Here is a 16543-nt window from a genome sequence, read left to right on the forward strand (position 1 = left end):
CTGTGGGAGGGTCAGTGCTGAGAGAGTGGGTACTGTGGGAGGGTCAGTGCTGAGGGAGTGGGCACTGTCAGAGGGTCAGTGCTGAGGGAGTGGGTACTGTCAGAGGGTCAGTGCTGAGGGAGTGGGCACTGTCAGAGGGTCAGTGCTGAGGGAGTGGGCACTGTCAGAGGGTCAGTGCTGAGGGAGTGGGCACTGTCAGAGGGTCAGTGCTGAGGGAGTGGGTACTGTCGGAGGGTCAGTGCTGAGGGAGTGGGCACTGTCGGAGGGTCAGTGCTGAGGGAGTGCCGCACTGTCGGAGGGTCAGTGCTGAGGGAGTGGGCACTGTCGGAGAGTCAGTGTTGAGGGAGTGCCGCACTGTCGGAGGGTCAGTGCTGAGGGAGTGGGTACTGTCGGAGGGTCAGTGCTGAGGGAGTGGGCACTGTCGGAGGGTCAGTGCTGAGGGAGTGCCGCACTGTCGGAGGGTCAGTGCTGAGGGAGTGTTATACTGAGTGATTGAGAGGCTGTTTGTGACAGTCATATTTATGGAACACTGCCGCCCTCAACTGGTTAAAGATGGGACTGCTGCATTATTTATCAAAACACATGCTCACAGACTCTCCCTGGGGTATCGGCTCTCTCTTTTTCACACACACACACAGTGAGGTATGGGCGCACACACTCAAACACACACAGAGACTCTTCCTGGGGTACGGGCTCTCTCTCTCTCACTCACTCACACACACGCGCGCGCACACACACACACACACACACACACAGACTCACACTCACACACAGGCTCTCAGTGAGGTATGGGCGCACATACCCACAGACTCTTCCTGGGGTATGGGCTCTCTCTTTCTCTCACACACACACACACACAGTGAGGTATGGGCGCACACACACACACACTCTCCCTGGGGTACGGGCTCTCTCTCTCTCTCACACACACACACACACACACAGTGAGGTATGGGCGCACACACTCAAACACACACAGAGACTCTTCCTGGGGTACGGGCTCTCTCTCTCTCTCTCACTCACACTCACACACACACTCACACTCACACACAGGCTCTCAGTGAGGTATGGGCGCACACACCCACAGACTCTTCCTGGGGTACGGGCTCTCTCTCTCTCTCACTCACACTCACACACACACACGCGCGCACACACACACAGACTCTCAGTGAGGTATGGGTGCACACACTCAAACACACACAGAGATTCTCACTGGGGTACGGGCTCTCTCTCTCTCTCTCTCTCTCGGTAAATGCCCCTTCCTCTGCCACCTTCAGTGTGTGCCAACCCTCTCCAGGGTCAGTGTGCCCTGCCAAAGCACCCAGTTTCATATTTCACTTTTAAAATGTGTCTCCACAGTCCCTTTGTGACCAATATTTCTGGAACGCTCGGTGTGTGGAAGGAGCGGGTGTTTATAATCGATCCTCCGAAACCTGACCTAGCCTCCTTCCTTTCAAAGCATCAAGCCCTCACCACTGGGGTCAGCCAGCAAAGAACATTAACAGCACAGCAACAGGCCCTTCGGCCCTCTCAGACTGTACGAGGCATCTCTTCCTGCTATACTGAAACCCTTTTCCCTCTAGGCTGTGCGTATCCCTCTATTCCCGGCCTGTTCCTGTATCTGTGGGAATGTCTGTTCCATGTTGTTATTACTACCAGCTCGTCTAGCCCCCTTTGTGTAAAAGCCCCTGCGTCTCACATCGCCTGTAAACTTACCCACTCCCACCCCTCACCTTTAACCCCGCCGTCCCCCCCAGTCATTGACATTTCTAACCTGGGAGGAAGGTTCCGACTGTCCATTCTATCCCTGCCTCGCATCATCTTGTGAACCTCTATCTGGCCGCCCCTCAGCCTCCGAGTGAAAGCAAACCAATCTCACCTCCAGCTAATACCCTCCAAACCAGGTGACATCCTGGTAACCCGTTCCTGTCCCCTCTCCTAACAGCTCCACATCCTCCTGGTGGTGCGTGGACCCGGGCGGGTGCACAATATTCCAAATGTGGCCTCACTGAAGGTCTCTGAAGCTGCCCCATTGATGAAGGTAATGACGCCATCTTCCCTCTTCATTACCCTCCCTCCATTGTGCTGCTGCTTTTAGGGACCTGTAGGTCTGTAGCCCCAGACCCCTGTGTATGTTGGTGCTACTCGGGATAATACCATTTCCTGTCTACCTCCCTCCTCCTATTGGACCTTCCCAAACGCATCACCTCGCAGTTGTCCAGATGAAACTCCATCTGCCATTTCTCTGGCAGCTCTCCAGCCTCTCCCTATCCTGCTGTACCCTCTGGTCATTGTCCTCCAGTCTCTGAGGGTCAGCCCCGCCCTCACTCATCACAGCAACCCCACTCCCCTCCACAGTATTGAGAGGTATCACGCCCACTCACACCCACACACACTCACAGACACCCACTCACACCCACACACACTCACACACACCCACTCACACTCACAGACACCCACTCACACCCACACACACTCACACACACACCCACACTCACACACACTCACACACACCCACTCACACTCACACCCACACACACTCACACACACCGACTCACACCCACACACACCCACACACACTCACAGACACCCACTCACACCCACACACACCCACTCACACTCACACACACCCACTCACACCCACACACACTCACACACACTCAGACACCCACTCACACCCACACACACCCACTCACACTCACAGACACCCACTCACACTCACACTCACCCACACACACTCACACACACTCACAGACACCCACTCACACCCACACACACCCACTCACACTCACTCACTCACTCACTCACTCACTCACACACCCACTCACACTCACAGACACCCACTCACACTCACTCACACTCACACACACACACACACACACTCACACACCCACTCACAGACACCCACTCACACCCACACTCACTCACTCACTCACTCACTCACTCACACACCCACTCACACTCACAGACACCCACTCACACCCACTCACACTCACACCCACACACACACACACCGACTCACACCCACACACACCCACACACACTCACAGACACCCACTCACACCCACACACACCCACTCACACTCACACACACCCACTCACACCCACACACACTCACACACACTCACAGACACCCACTCACACCCACACACACCCACTCACACTCACAGACACCCACTCACACTCACACCCACACACACTCACACACACTCACAGACACCCACTCACACCCACACACACCCACTCACACACTCACTCACACACCCACTCACACTCACAGACACCCACTCACACTCACTCACACTCACACACACACACACACACACACACTCACACACCCACTCACAGACACCCACTCACACCCTCACTCACTCACTCACTCACTCACTCACTCACTCACTCACTCACCCACTCACACTCACAGACACCCACTCACACCCACTCACACTCACACACACACACACTCACACACCCACTCACATCCATTCACACACCCACACACACACACACACACATACATATACCCACATACCCACCCACCCACACACGCACATACACACACACCCACTCACACCTACACACACACCCATACACACACACACAGTCACATCCACTCACCCACCCACCCACACACCCACCCACCCACACACCACACACCCACACACCACACACCCATACAGACCCACCCACACACACACCCATACACACACGCCCACTCACACCCACACACACCCATACAGACTCATACACTCACACACAGACGCACCCACATGCACCCACCCACACTCCCACACAGACACACACCCATACACACCCACACACAGACACACCCACACACAGACACACTCACACACACCCATACACACAGACACACACACTCACACCCATACACACTCACACCAATACACACTCACACAGACACACAGACACGCACAGACACACACACTCACTCTCACACACACAGACTCACCCGCAACCCCACACACAGACTCACCCACACCCACATACACACACCCATACACACACACACAGACACTCACACACACAGAGACACACACTCATGCACACACACCCTCCCCACACAAACACACCCACACACAGACATACACACACACTTGCACACTCATGCACACACAGAGACACAGACACACACACACACCCATCCACAGACACCCACCCACACACACACCCAGATACAGACACACCCATACATACACACACACACAGAGACACGCACACACCCACACACACAGATACAGACACACTCACGCACACAAATACAGATACACCCACACACGCAGACACACACCCACACACACATACAGATACACCCACACACACAGACACACACACACCCACACACACCCACACACCCACACACAGACACAGAGATACAGATACACACACACACAGACCAGATTTAGATACACATCCACACACACACACCCACACACACACACCAACACACCCACACACACTCTCACACTCACACACAGGCACACACACACTCTCACACCCATACACACTCACACACACACTGACACTCACACACACACTCACTCACACACACGCACATAGACACACACAGACATACACACACAGACACAGATACAGACACACCCACACACACAGATATAGATATACCCCCACACACACACAGACACCCACCCACACATACACGCACACACAGAGATAGATACACCCACACACACAGATACAGATACACCCACATACACAGACACTCACACACAGATACACAGATATAGATACATGCACACAGACACACCCACACACCCGCACACGTGCACACACACACAGACATACAGATACAGATACACACACATAGGCACACACACACACACACAGACACACACACACATACAGATACACACACACATACAGATACACACACAGATACACACACAGATATAGAAACACACAGGCACACACACTCATACACATACACACATACTCACACACACACTCACACCCATACACACTCACACATACACACACACTCACGCACAGACACAGATACTCCCACACACAGACATACACACTTGCACACCCACACACACAGAGACACACACACCCACACACAGACACTGATTCAGATACACCCACACACACACAGACACACACCCATACCCACACAGATACACCCACACACACAGGCACAGACACACACACACCCACAACAGATACAGATACACAAACAGACACACACACAGGCACATGCACACATACAGATACACACACACAGATGCAGATACACACACGCAGATACACACACACAGATCTATATACCCCCACACACTCACATATACATGCACACACACACTCACACACAGACACACACACACACACTCACAGATACAGATACTCACACACACAGATACAGATACAGACAGAGATACAGATACACATCCACCCACACACCCACACAGACACACACCCATACACACCCACACACAGACACACCCACACACACACACCCATACACACAGACACACCCACACACACTCACACCCATACACACTCACACACACACACAAACACTCACACACATATACACACACTCACTCACACACATACACAGAGACACACACTCATACACACACACCCTCCCCACACAAACACACACATACACACACACACTCACACACACAGATCCACACACACTCTCACACACACACACACACAAACACAGAGACACAGACACACACACAGACACCCACCCACACACACAGGTACAGACACACCCACACCCACACACACACACAGATACACCCACAGACACACACACACACAGATACAGACACACACCCACACACAGACACACACACACAGATACAGGTACATCCACACACACACAGACACACACACACACACACCTCCCCACACCCACCCACACACAGACACACACACACACATACACACACACACCCACACACACACACTCACACCCATAGACACACACAGACACTCACACACACAGATACACACACCCACACACAGACACACACACCAATAGACATACAGATACAGACACACACAGACACAGATACAGATACACACCCACACACACAGATACAGATACACCCCCCCACACACAGACGCCCACACACCCACACACACAGACACACACCCACAGACATACAGATACAGATACACACACAGACACAGATACAGATACACACCCACACACACAGATACAGATACACCCCCCCACACACAGACGCCCACACACCCACACACACAGACACACACCCACAGACATACAGATACAGATACACACCCACACACACAGATACAGATACACCCCCCCACACACAGACGCCCACACACCCACACACACAGACACACACCCACAGACATACAGATACAGATACACACACAGACACAGATACAGATACGCCTACACACACACATCCACACACCACACACAGATACAGATATACCCACACACACCCACATACACCCACACACAGGCACACACACACTCACACCCACACAGACACTCACACATACACACACACTCACTCACTCACACGCACATAGACATACACACACAGACACAGATACAGACACACCCACACACACAGACACATACCCACAGACATACAGATACAGATACACAGACACAGATACAGATACGCACCCACACACACAGATACACCACCACACAGGCACACACACACATACAGATACACACCCACGCATGGGTGTGGGTGTGTCTGTGTGTGAGTGTGTGTGTATGTGTGAGTGTCTGTGTGTGTGAGTGTGTATGGGTGTGAGTGTGTGTGCCTGTGTGTGTATATCTGTATCTGTGTGTGTGTATCTGTATGTGTGTGTGGGTGTCTCTGTGTGTGCGTGGGTGTTCAAGTGTGTATGCCTGTGTGTGGGTGTGTCTGTGACTGTGCTTCTGTGTGTGTGTGTGTGTCTGTGTGTGTGTGAGTGTGTATGGGTGTGAGTGAGCGTGTGCGCCTGTGTGTGTGTGAGTGTGTGTGCCTGTGTGTGTGTGCGTGTGTGTGTATCTGTATCTGTGTATCTGTATGTGTGCCTGTGTGTGTGAGTGTGAGTGTGTGTGTGTATGTATGTGAGTGTGTTTGTGGGTGTATCTGTGTGTGAGGGTATCTGTATCTGTGTGTGTGGGTGTATGTGTGCCTGTGTGTGTGTGGGTGTGTGCCAGTGTGTGTGTGGGTGTATCTGTATCTGTGTGTGGGTGGGTGGGTGTCTGTGTATGTCTCTGTGTGTGCGTGGGTGTGCAAGTGTGTATGTGAGTGTGTGTGTCTCTATGTGGGTGTGGGTGTGTCTGTGTGTGAGTGTGTATGTGTGAGTGTCTGTGTGTGTGAGTGTGTATGGGTGTGAGTGTGTGTGCCTGTGTGTGTGTATCTGTATCTGTGTGTGTGTATCTGTATCTGTGTGTGTGTATCTGTATGTGTTTGTGTGTCTGTGTGGATGTATCTGTATCTGTGTGTGTGTGGGTGTCTGTGTGTGTGGGTGGGTGTGTCTGTGTGTGTGGGTATATCTGTATCTGTGTGTGTGGGTGTATTTGTATCTGTGTCTGTGTGTATGTGGTTGTGTCTGTGTGTGTGTATGTCTGTGTGTGTCTGTGTGTGTGTATGTGTGAGTGTCTGTGTGTGAGTGCGCATGGGTGTGAGTGTGTGTGTGTGTATGTGTGTGAATGTGTGCCTGTGTCTGAGTGTGTGCGTGGGTGTGTGTGCGTGTGTGTGGGTGTATCTGTATCTGTGTGTGTGTCCCTGTGTGTGTGGGTGTATCTGTGTGTGTGGGTGTGTGTGTGTATGTGTGTGTGGGTGTGTGTGGGTGTATCTGCATCTGTGTGTGTGCCTGTGTGTGGGTGGGTGTGTGTGGGTGTATCTGTATCTGTGTGGGTGTGTGGGTGTCTGTGTGGGGGGGCTGTATCTGTATCTGTGTGTGTGTGGGTGTGTATCTGTATCTGTGTCTGTGTGTGTATCTGTATCTGTGGGAGTGTGTCTGTGTGGGGGGGATATATCTGTATCTGTGTGTGTGGGTGTATCTGTATCTGTGTCTGTGTGTGGGTGTGTCTGTATCTGTGTCTGTGTGTGTCTGTGTATGTCTGAGTTTGTATGGGTGAGAGTGTGTGTGTGTGTGGGTGTATCTGTATCTGATTGTGTGTGGGTGTATCTGTATCTGTGTCTGTGTGTGTATATGTCTGTGTGCATGTGTGTGAGTGAGTGTGTGTGTCTGTGTGTGTGTGAGTGTGTATGGGTGTGAGTGTGTGTGTGTGAGTATGTGTGTATGTGTGTGAGTGTGGGTGTGTGTGTGGGTGTATCTGTATCTGTGTGTGTGGGTGTCTGTGTGAGGGGGGTTTATCTGTATCTGTGTGTGTATCTATATCTGTGTCTGTGTGTGTATCTGTATGTCTGTGGGTGTATCTGTGTGTGTGTGTATCTGTATGTGTGTGTGTGTCTGTATCTCTGTGTGTATGGGTGGATGTCTGTGTGTGGGTGTGTCTGTGTCTGTGTGCGTGAGTGTACAAGTGTGTATGTCTGTGTGTGTATGGGTGTGTCTGTATCATTGTGTGTGTGCAGATGGGTGTCTGTGTGTGTGTGTGTCTGTGTCTCTGAGTGTGCTTGGATGTGCAATTGTGTGTTTGTGTGGAGAGGGTGTGTATGAGTGTGTTGCTGTGTGTGTGAGTGAGTGTGTGTGAGTGTCTGTGTGTGTGGGTGTGTCTGTATCTGTGTGTGTGGGTGGGTGTAAGTGTGTGGGTGTGTGTGTATCTATGTGTGCGTGGGTGTGTCTGTGTGTGAGTGTGTGTGTATGTGTGAATGTCTGTGTGTGTGTGTGTATGGGTGTGAGTGATTATGTGTGCCTGTGTGTGTGTGTGTGTATCTGTATCTGTGTGTGTATCTGTATGTGTGTGTGTGTATCTGTATCTGTGTGTCTGTGTGTGTGTCTGTGTCTGTGTGTATGTGGTTGTGTCTGTGTGTATGTGGTTGCGTCTGTGTGTGTATGTGTATGTCTGTGTGAGTGTGTGTGAGCAAGTGTGTGTGTGTGTATCTGTATCTGTGTGTGTGTGGATGTGTGTGTGGGTGTATCTGTATCTGTGCGTGGGTGTCTGTGTGTGGGTGGGTGTGTCTGTTTGTGGGTATATCTGTATCTGTGTGTGTGGGTGTATTTGTATCTGTGTCTGTGTGTATGTGGTTGTGTCTGTGTGTGTGTATGTCAGTGTGTGTCTGTGTGTGTGTGTGTATCTGTGTGTGGGTGTGTGGATGTGTGTGGGTGTATCTGTATCTGTGTGTGTGGGTGTGTGGATGTGTGTGGGTGTATCTGTATCTGTGTGTGTGGGTGTGTGGATGTGTGTGGGTGTATCTGTATCTGTGTGTGTGGGTGTGTGGATGTGTGTGGGTGTATCTGTATCTGTGTGTGTGTGCCTGTGTGTGGGTGTATCTGTATCTGTGTGTGTGTGGATGTGTGTGTGTGTGTGTGTGGGTGTATCTGTATCTGTGTGTGTGTGCCTGTGTGTGTGGGTGTGTGTGGGTGTATCTGTGTGTGTGTGTGTCTGTGTGTGGGGTATGTATCTATATCTGTGTGTGTGGGTGTGTATCTGTATCTCTGTGTGTGTGTCTGTATCTGTATGTCTGTGGGTGGGTGTGTCTGTGTGTGGGTCTGTGTGTGTCTGTGTGAGTGTGTGTATGTGTGAGTGTGTCTGTGTGTGAGAGTGTGTATGAGTGTGAGTGAGTGTGTGCGCCTGTGTGTGTGTATCTGTATCTGTGTGTGTATCTGTATGTGTGTGTGTGTCTGTGTGTGTGTATCTGTATCTGTGTGTGTGTCTGTGTGTGTGTGTGTTTATCTGTATCTGTGTGTGTGTGTGTGTCTGTGTGTGGGTCTGTGTGAGTGTGTGTGTATGTGTGAGTGACTGTGTGTGAGAGTGTGTATGAGTGTGAGTGAGTATGTGCGCCTGTGTGTGTATCTGTATGTGTGTGTGTGTGTATCTGTATGTGTGTGTGTGTATCTGTATGTGTGTGTGTGTATCTGTATCTGTGTGTGTCTGTGTGTGTATCTGTGTGTGTGTCTGTGTGTGTATCTGTATCTGTGTGTGTGTGTGTGTCTGTGTCTGTGTGTGGGTCTGTGTGTGTGTCTGTGTGAGTGTCTGTGTATGTGTGAGTGTCTGTGTGTGAGAGTGTGTATGAGTGTGTATCTGTATCTGTGTGTGTATCTGTATGTGTGTGTGTCTGTGTTTGTGTGTATCTGTATCTGTGTGTGTGTGTCTGTGTGTGTATCTGTATCTGTGTGTGCGTGTCTGTGTGTGGGTGTGTGTCTGTGTGTGTGAGTGTGTGTGTATGTGTGTGTATCTGTGTGTGTGTCTGTGTGTGTATCTGTATCTGTGTGTGTGTGTCTGTGTGTGTATCTGTGTGTGTGTCTTTGTGTGTATCTGTATCTGTGTGTGTGTGTCTGTGTGTGGGTGTGTGTCTGTGTGTGGGTGTGTGTCTGTGTGTATTTGTATCTGTGTCTGTGTGTATGTGGGTGTGCGTGGGTGTGAGTGAGTGTGTGTGTATGTGTGTGAGTGTGTGTGTGGGTGTATCTGTATCTGTGGGTGTGTGGATGTGTGTGTGTGGGTGTGTGTGGGTGTATCTGTATCTGTGTGTGTGTGTCTGTGTGTGGGTGTGTGGGTATCTGTTTGTGGGGTGTGTATCTATATCTGTGTGTGTGGGTGTGTATCTGTATCTGTGTGTGTGTCTGTATCTGTATGTCTGTGGGTGGGTGTGTCTGTGTGTGGGTGGGTGTGTCTGTGTGTGAGTGTATGTGTGGGTGTATCTGTATCTGTGTGTGTGTCTGTATCTGTATGTCTGTGGGTGGGTGTGTCTGTGTGTGGGTATGGGTGTGGGTGGGTGTGTCTGTGTGTGAGTGTGTGTGTGGGTGTATCTCTATCGGTGTGTGGGTGTATCTGTGTTTGTGTGTGTGTGTCTGTGTGTTTGAGGGATGTGTCTGTATCTGTGTGTGTATGGGTGGGTGTCTGTGTGTGGGTGTGTATATGTCTCTGTGTGCATAAGTGTACATGTGTGTGTGTGTATGTCTGTGTGTGTATGGGTGTGTCTGTATCTGTGTGTGTGGGTGTGTGTCTGTGTGTGGGTGTGTGTGTGTGTGTCTGTGTCTCTGTGTGTGCTTGGGTGTGCAAGTGTGTGTGTATGTCTGTGTGTGGGGTGTGAGTATGTGTGTGTCTGTGTGTGGGTGTGGGTGTATGTGGATGTGTGTATGTCTGTATGTGGGTGTGAGTGTGTGTGTCTGTGTCTCTGTGTGTGGGTGTGCAAGAGTGTGTTTGTGTGGGGAGGGTGTGTGTGTATGAGTGTGTGTCTGTGTGTGAATGAGTATGTGTATATGTGTGTGAGTGTCTGTGTGTGTGTGTGAGTGTCTGTGACTGTGTGTGTGTGTGTTTGTGTGAGTGTCTGTGTGTGAGAGTGTATGGGTGTGAGTGTGTGTATCTGTATGTGTGTGTGTCTGTGTGTCTGTGTGTGTGTGGGCGTGTGTGGGTGTGTGTCTGTATGTGTGTATCTGTATGTGTGTGGGTGTTTCTGTATCTGTGTGTGTGTGGGTGTCTGTGTGTGGGTGGGTGTGTCTGTGTGTGTGGGTATATCTGTATCTGTGTGTGTGGGTGTATTTGTATCTGTGTCTGTGTGTATGTGGTTGTATCTGTGTGTGTGTATGTCTGTGTGTGTGAGTGTGTGTGTGTATGTGGGAGTGAGAGTGTGTGTATGTGGGAGTGTCTGTGTGTGTATGGGTGTGAGTGTGTGTGTGTGCCTGTGTGTGAGTGTGTGTGTGTGCGTGTATGTGTGTGGATGTATCTGTATCTGTGTGTGTGGGGGTGTGTATCTGTATCTGTGTCTCTGTGTGTGTATCTGTATCTGTATCTGTGTGTGTGGGGGTGTGTATCTGTATCTGTGTCTCTGTGTGTGTATCTGTATCTGTATCTGTGTGTCTGTGGGTGTATGTCTGTGTGTGTGAGTGTGTGTGTATGTGGGAGTGAGAGTGTGTGTATGGGTGTGAGTGTGTGTGTGTGCCTGTGTGTGAGTGTGTGTGTGTGCGTGTATGTGTGTGGATGTATCTGTATCTGTGTGTGTGGGGGTGTGTATCTGTATCTGTGTCTCTGTGTGTGTATCTGTATCTGTATCTGTGTGTCTGTGGGTGTGTGTCTGTGTGTGGGTGTATCTGTGTCTGTGTGTGTGGGTATGTCTGTATCTGTGTCTGTGTGTGTGAGAGAGTGTGTGTGTATGTGTGTGAGCCTGTGTGTGGGTGTATCTGTATGTGTGTGTGTGCCTGTGTGTTGCCCTTGTCTCTGCTGGACACTGTTGGTCACGGATCTCCAGACCCCCCCACCCTTCCACCGCGACTCTCCAGGCCAGTTCTGACTCCACCGTACCCACTCCCCATGGATCCCATGTGACCCCCCCCCCGCGGTAACAGCCTGCCATACGGGACCGTACCAAAGGCCTTGCTGAAGTTCCATCACTTCCTCCAAATAACTCCATCCAGTTTGTAAGACACGACCTTCCCCACACACAGACCCAGGCTGCCCATCACTCATAGAATCATAGAGTCATAGAGATGTACAGCACAGAAACAGACCCTTCGGCCCATCCTGTCCATGCGACCCAGATACTCCAACCCAATCTAGTCCCACCTGCCAGCACCCGGCCCATATCCCTCCAAACCCTTCCTATTCATATACCCATCCAAACATCTTTTAAATGTTGCAATTGTACCAGCCTCCACCACATCCTCTGGCAAGTGGGTCTAAAATTATTATAGGATATCTGGTTGGCATGACAGGTTTGGCCTGTTTCCATGTTAAACATCTCTGTGACATTATGTCTCTATGACTCTCTCTCTCTTTCAGGGACCCTGTTTAAAGAGGGAATCTGTCTCTCTCTCTCTCACCCTCTCTCTCTGTATCTCTCTGTCTCCCTCTCTCTCTCTCTCAGTTCCTCACTTGTTCTGTCTCCTTGTCTCTTCCACTCCCTCCATGGCTCCCTGTTTTCAGCAAAATGTTAATGTACGAACATTGAGCCATGAAATTGAGTCTGTAGGTGTGGAGGCTGACTGGAAGCACACTCTCTCCCTCTCACTCCCCCTGGATCCTGGATGTTAAAGCGAGAGTCTCAGAAAGTTAGTGTGCAGATGCAGCAAGTGATGAAGGAGTCTTTATGGGGAGGGGGGTTAGAGTTTAAGGGGGGGCGGTTTGTTCCAGTTACGCAGGGTGCTGGTGAGACTGTACCTGGGTTACTGGGTACAGCGCCGGGCCACATACTTCAAAAAGGAAGCCACAGCAATGCAGGCAGTTCCAGAGAGATTAGCGAGACTGGTTTCTGGGACGAAGGAGTTGACCTTGACTCCTCAGCGATTGGACGAATGAGGACGGGTCTTACAGAGGGGAATTGGGGAAGGCGCACGGCTGAGATAATGTTCCCATGAGTTGGGGGCGTAGGGAATGGAGGGGAGTCTGGAACGAAGGGAGGTAGTTACAGAATAAAGGGACACGCGTTGAACACCGGACACAGAGGGTGCTCTTTACCCAGGGAGCTCTACAGCACGGAAACAGGCCCTTCAGCCCATCAAGTCAGTCCATAATCCCCAAACTAACCCAGTCCCCCCCCCGTCCCCCCCGCCCGCCCGCCCCCCCCCCCACCGCCTGCTCCTGGCCCATCTCCCTCCAACCCTTTCCTGTCCATGTCCTTACCCAAATCCCTTTTAAACGTTGTAACTGTCCCCCCTCCCCCCACTTCCTCAGGAAGGTCATTCCACACACAGACCACCCTCTGGGGAAAACAGTTGCCCCTCGTGTCTTTTTTAAATCCCTCTCCTCTCCCCTTAAACATGTGCCCCCCTGGTCTTCAAATCCCCCCCACCCTGGGGGAATAGACACCCACCATTCACCCTCTCTGTCCCCCTCATGATTTTATAACCCTCTATAAGGTCACCCCTCAGCCTCCGACGCTCCGGGGAAAAAACTCCCAGCCTATCCAGCCTTTCGTTATAACTCCAACCCTCCCATTCCCGGCAACATCCTGGGAAATCTCTCCGGAACCCTCTCCAGTTTAATAATATCCTTCCTATAACAGGGAGACAGAGAGAGGAAGGGAGGGAGGTAGGGAGAGCGTGAGAGAAACACAGAAAGAGAGAGATACACGGATACACAGAGAGATACATAGACAGAGAGACACAGAGAGAGGGAGAGACACAAAGAGAGAGAGAGACACACAGACACAGAGAAAGGGAGAGAGGTACACAGAGAGAGAGAGAGAGAGATATACAGAGTGATACACAGAGAGACGGAGAGAGGGAGAGACTCAGAGAGAGAGAGTGAGACACACACAGAGGGAGGGACACAGAGAGAGAAGGAGAGAGATACACAGAGAGAGAGGGGGGGAGAGAGAGAGAGAGACGCAGAGACGGAGAGAGGGAGAGACTCAGAGAGAGAGGGGGGGGGGGAGAGAGAGAGAGAGATACACAGAGAAGGGAGCGAGAGGGAGACAAGAGTTTGGAAGGAACACAGCCCCCTGTCCTGCCTGTGCTGAACAGCCTGTAAGAGTGGGCTCTGAAACTAGGTCAGAGAGAAACCGAGAGCTCGGGAAACTGGGTCAGTGCTGTCAAGGTGGAACCGAGAGGGGGAGGGGAGTTGGGCAAGATCTCCAGAGCTCACAAAGTTTGCTTTTTCAGAGATGGGTGTCATTGGTGTACCTGTGGTAATTGAAGTCCTGAATTCAGCTAACGCCTCTCGATTCACTGCAGTGAATGGTCGGGGAAGAGGGGGGGGGAGCGGGAGTGTCTCACAATGTGAATTCAGTTCTGAGGAAGGGGTCACTGGACCTGAAATGTTCACTCTGATTTCTCTCCTACAGACGCTGCCAGACCTGCAGAGCTTCTCCAGCAATTCCTGGTTTTGGTTTCAGATTTCCAGCATTTGCAATTCTTTCAGATTTTATTTACAAAGGTTAGAGAGTCACAGAGCCGTACAGCACAGAAACAGACCCTTCGGCCCATCCCGTCCATGCTGACCCAGATATCCCAACCCAATCTAGTCCCACCTGCCAGCACCCGGCCCATATCCCTCCAACCCCTTCCTATCCATGTCCCCATCCAGATGCCTCTTAAATGCTGTCATTGTACCAGCCTCCACCACTTCCTCTGGCAGCTCATTCCATACACGTACCACCCTCTGGGTGAAAAAGTTGCCCCTTAGGTCCCTTTTATATCTTTCCCCTCTCACCCTAAACCTATGCCCCTCTAGTTCTGGACTCCCCCACCCCAGGGAAAAGACTTTGTCTATTTACCCTATCCATGCCCCTCATGATTTTATAAACCTCTATAAGGTCACCCCTCAGCCTCCGACGCTCCAGGGAAAACAGCCCCAGCCTGTTCAGCCTCTCCCTGTAGCTCAGACCCTCCAACCCTGGCAACATCCTTGTAAATCTTTTCTGAACCCTTTCAAGTTTCACAACATCTTTCCGATAGGAAGGAGACCAGAATTGCACACAGTATTCCAACAGTGGTCTCACCAACGTCTTGTATAATTGCACGCTGGGGTTTGAAGCTGGCAAATGGGAGTGGATTAATTTGGGATATCTGGGTTCAGCATGGTCGAGTCGGGCCGAAGGGCCTGTTCCTGTGCTGTAGGGCTCTATGACCCTATAACATGACCTCCCCAACCTCCCCAGTGCTGAATGCACTGACCAATAAATACATTCCTGTTAAGGTGATGTGGAGGAGCTGGTGTCGGACAAAGTTAAGTCTCCCACACAACACCAGGTTATAGTCCAACAGGTTTATTTGGAAGGCACTAGTTACCTGATGAAGGAGCAGCGCTCTGAAAGCTGGTGCATCCAAAGAAACCTGTTGGATTATAACCTGGTGTTGCGTGATTTTTAACTTCCTGTTAAGAGTTTAAATGAAAACAAATCTCTTAACCACGTTTGACCTGGCTCCTCCAGTGAACCCAGTGGTGGAGCCCACGGTGGTGTGTAATTATGAGCAGCGTGAGTTGAGGTTACCCTCGCTCACGCAGTGGAGGTTTCCGTTGGAAGCTGCAGAGTCAGTGATACGGAGGTGCTGGGAGGAGGCAGGTTCCGATGTAGTCAGCTAGACCTCATCGGGTGACCAGACCTTCCCCGGAAACGCTCAGAACTCCAGAGAGCTCGGGGGAAGGAGCCGAGTATCTCAAACTGTGCAGAGGTGAGCCAGTACCGCGGGGGGGTAAGTGACGGGTTTGTAATCTGGAGCAGGACTCCCTCCCTCCTCCCCCCCATCCCTCCCTCCCTCCCTCCCCCTCTCCCTCCCTCTCTCCCTCCCTCCCCCTCTCCCTCCCTCTCTCCATCACTGTCCCCTCTCTCCCTCCGTCCCTTCTGCCTCCCTCTCTCAATCCCTCTCTCCCTTACTCCCACTCTCTCTCCCTCTCCATCCTTCCCTCTCTCCATCCCTCCATCCCTCTCACCCTCCCTCTCTCCCACGCTCAGCCCTTTCTCCATCCCTCCCTCCCTCTCCCTCCCTCGCTCCCTCCCTCCCCGTC

The 16543-nt window shown here is 51.4% G+C and overlaps 1 protein-coding gene across 5 annotated transcripts in view; it reads left to right on the forward strand.

The window, feature by feature from the left end:
- Window positions 1-16092: 16092 nt before the first annotated feature.
- Window positions 16093-16543, forward strand: part of LOC148139430 (uncharacterized) — a 53759-nt gene continuing 53308 nt past the window's right edge. For all 5 annotated transcript variants that reach the window (XM_087980772.1, XM_087980774.1, XM_087980771.1 and 2 more), the window contains exon 1: window positions 16093-16209. The gene's annotated coding sequence lies outside the window, so the exon portion shown is untranslated. The remainder of the gene's footprint in view (window positions 16210-16543) is intronic.

This window comes from Chiloscyllium plagiosum, unplaced genomic scaffold (genome assembly GCF_037043375.1).
Source record: "Chiloscyllium plagiosum isolate Xiang-an unplaced genomic scaffold, Cpla_swu_hap1 HiC_scaffold_38, whole genome shotgun sequence".
NCBI lineage: Eukaryota > Metazoa > Chordata > Chondrichthyes > Orectolobiformes > Hemiscylliidae > Chiloscyllium > Chiloscyllium plagiosum.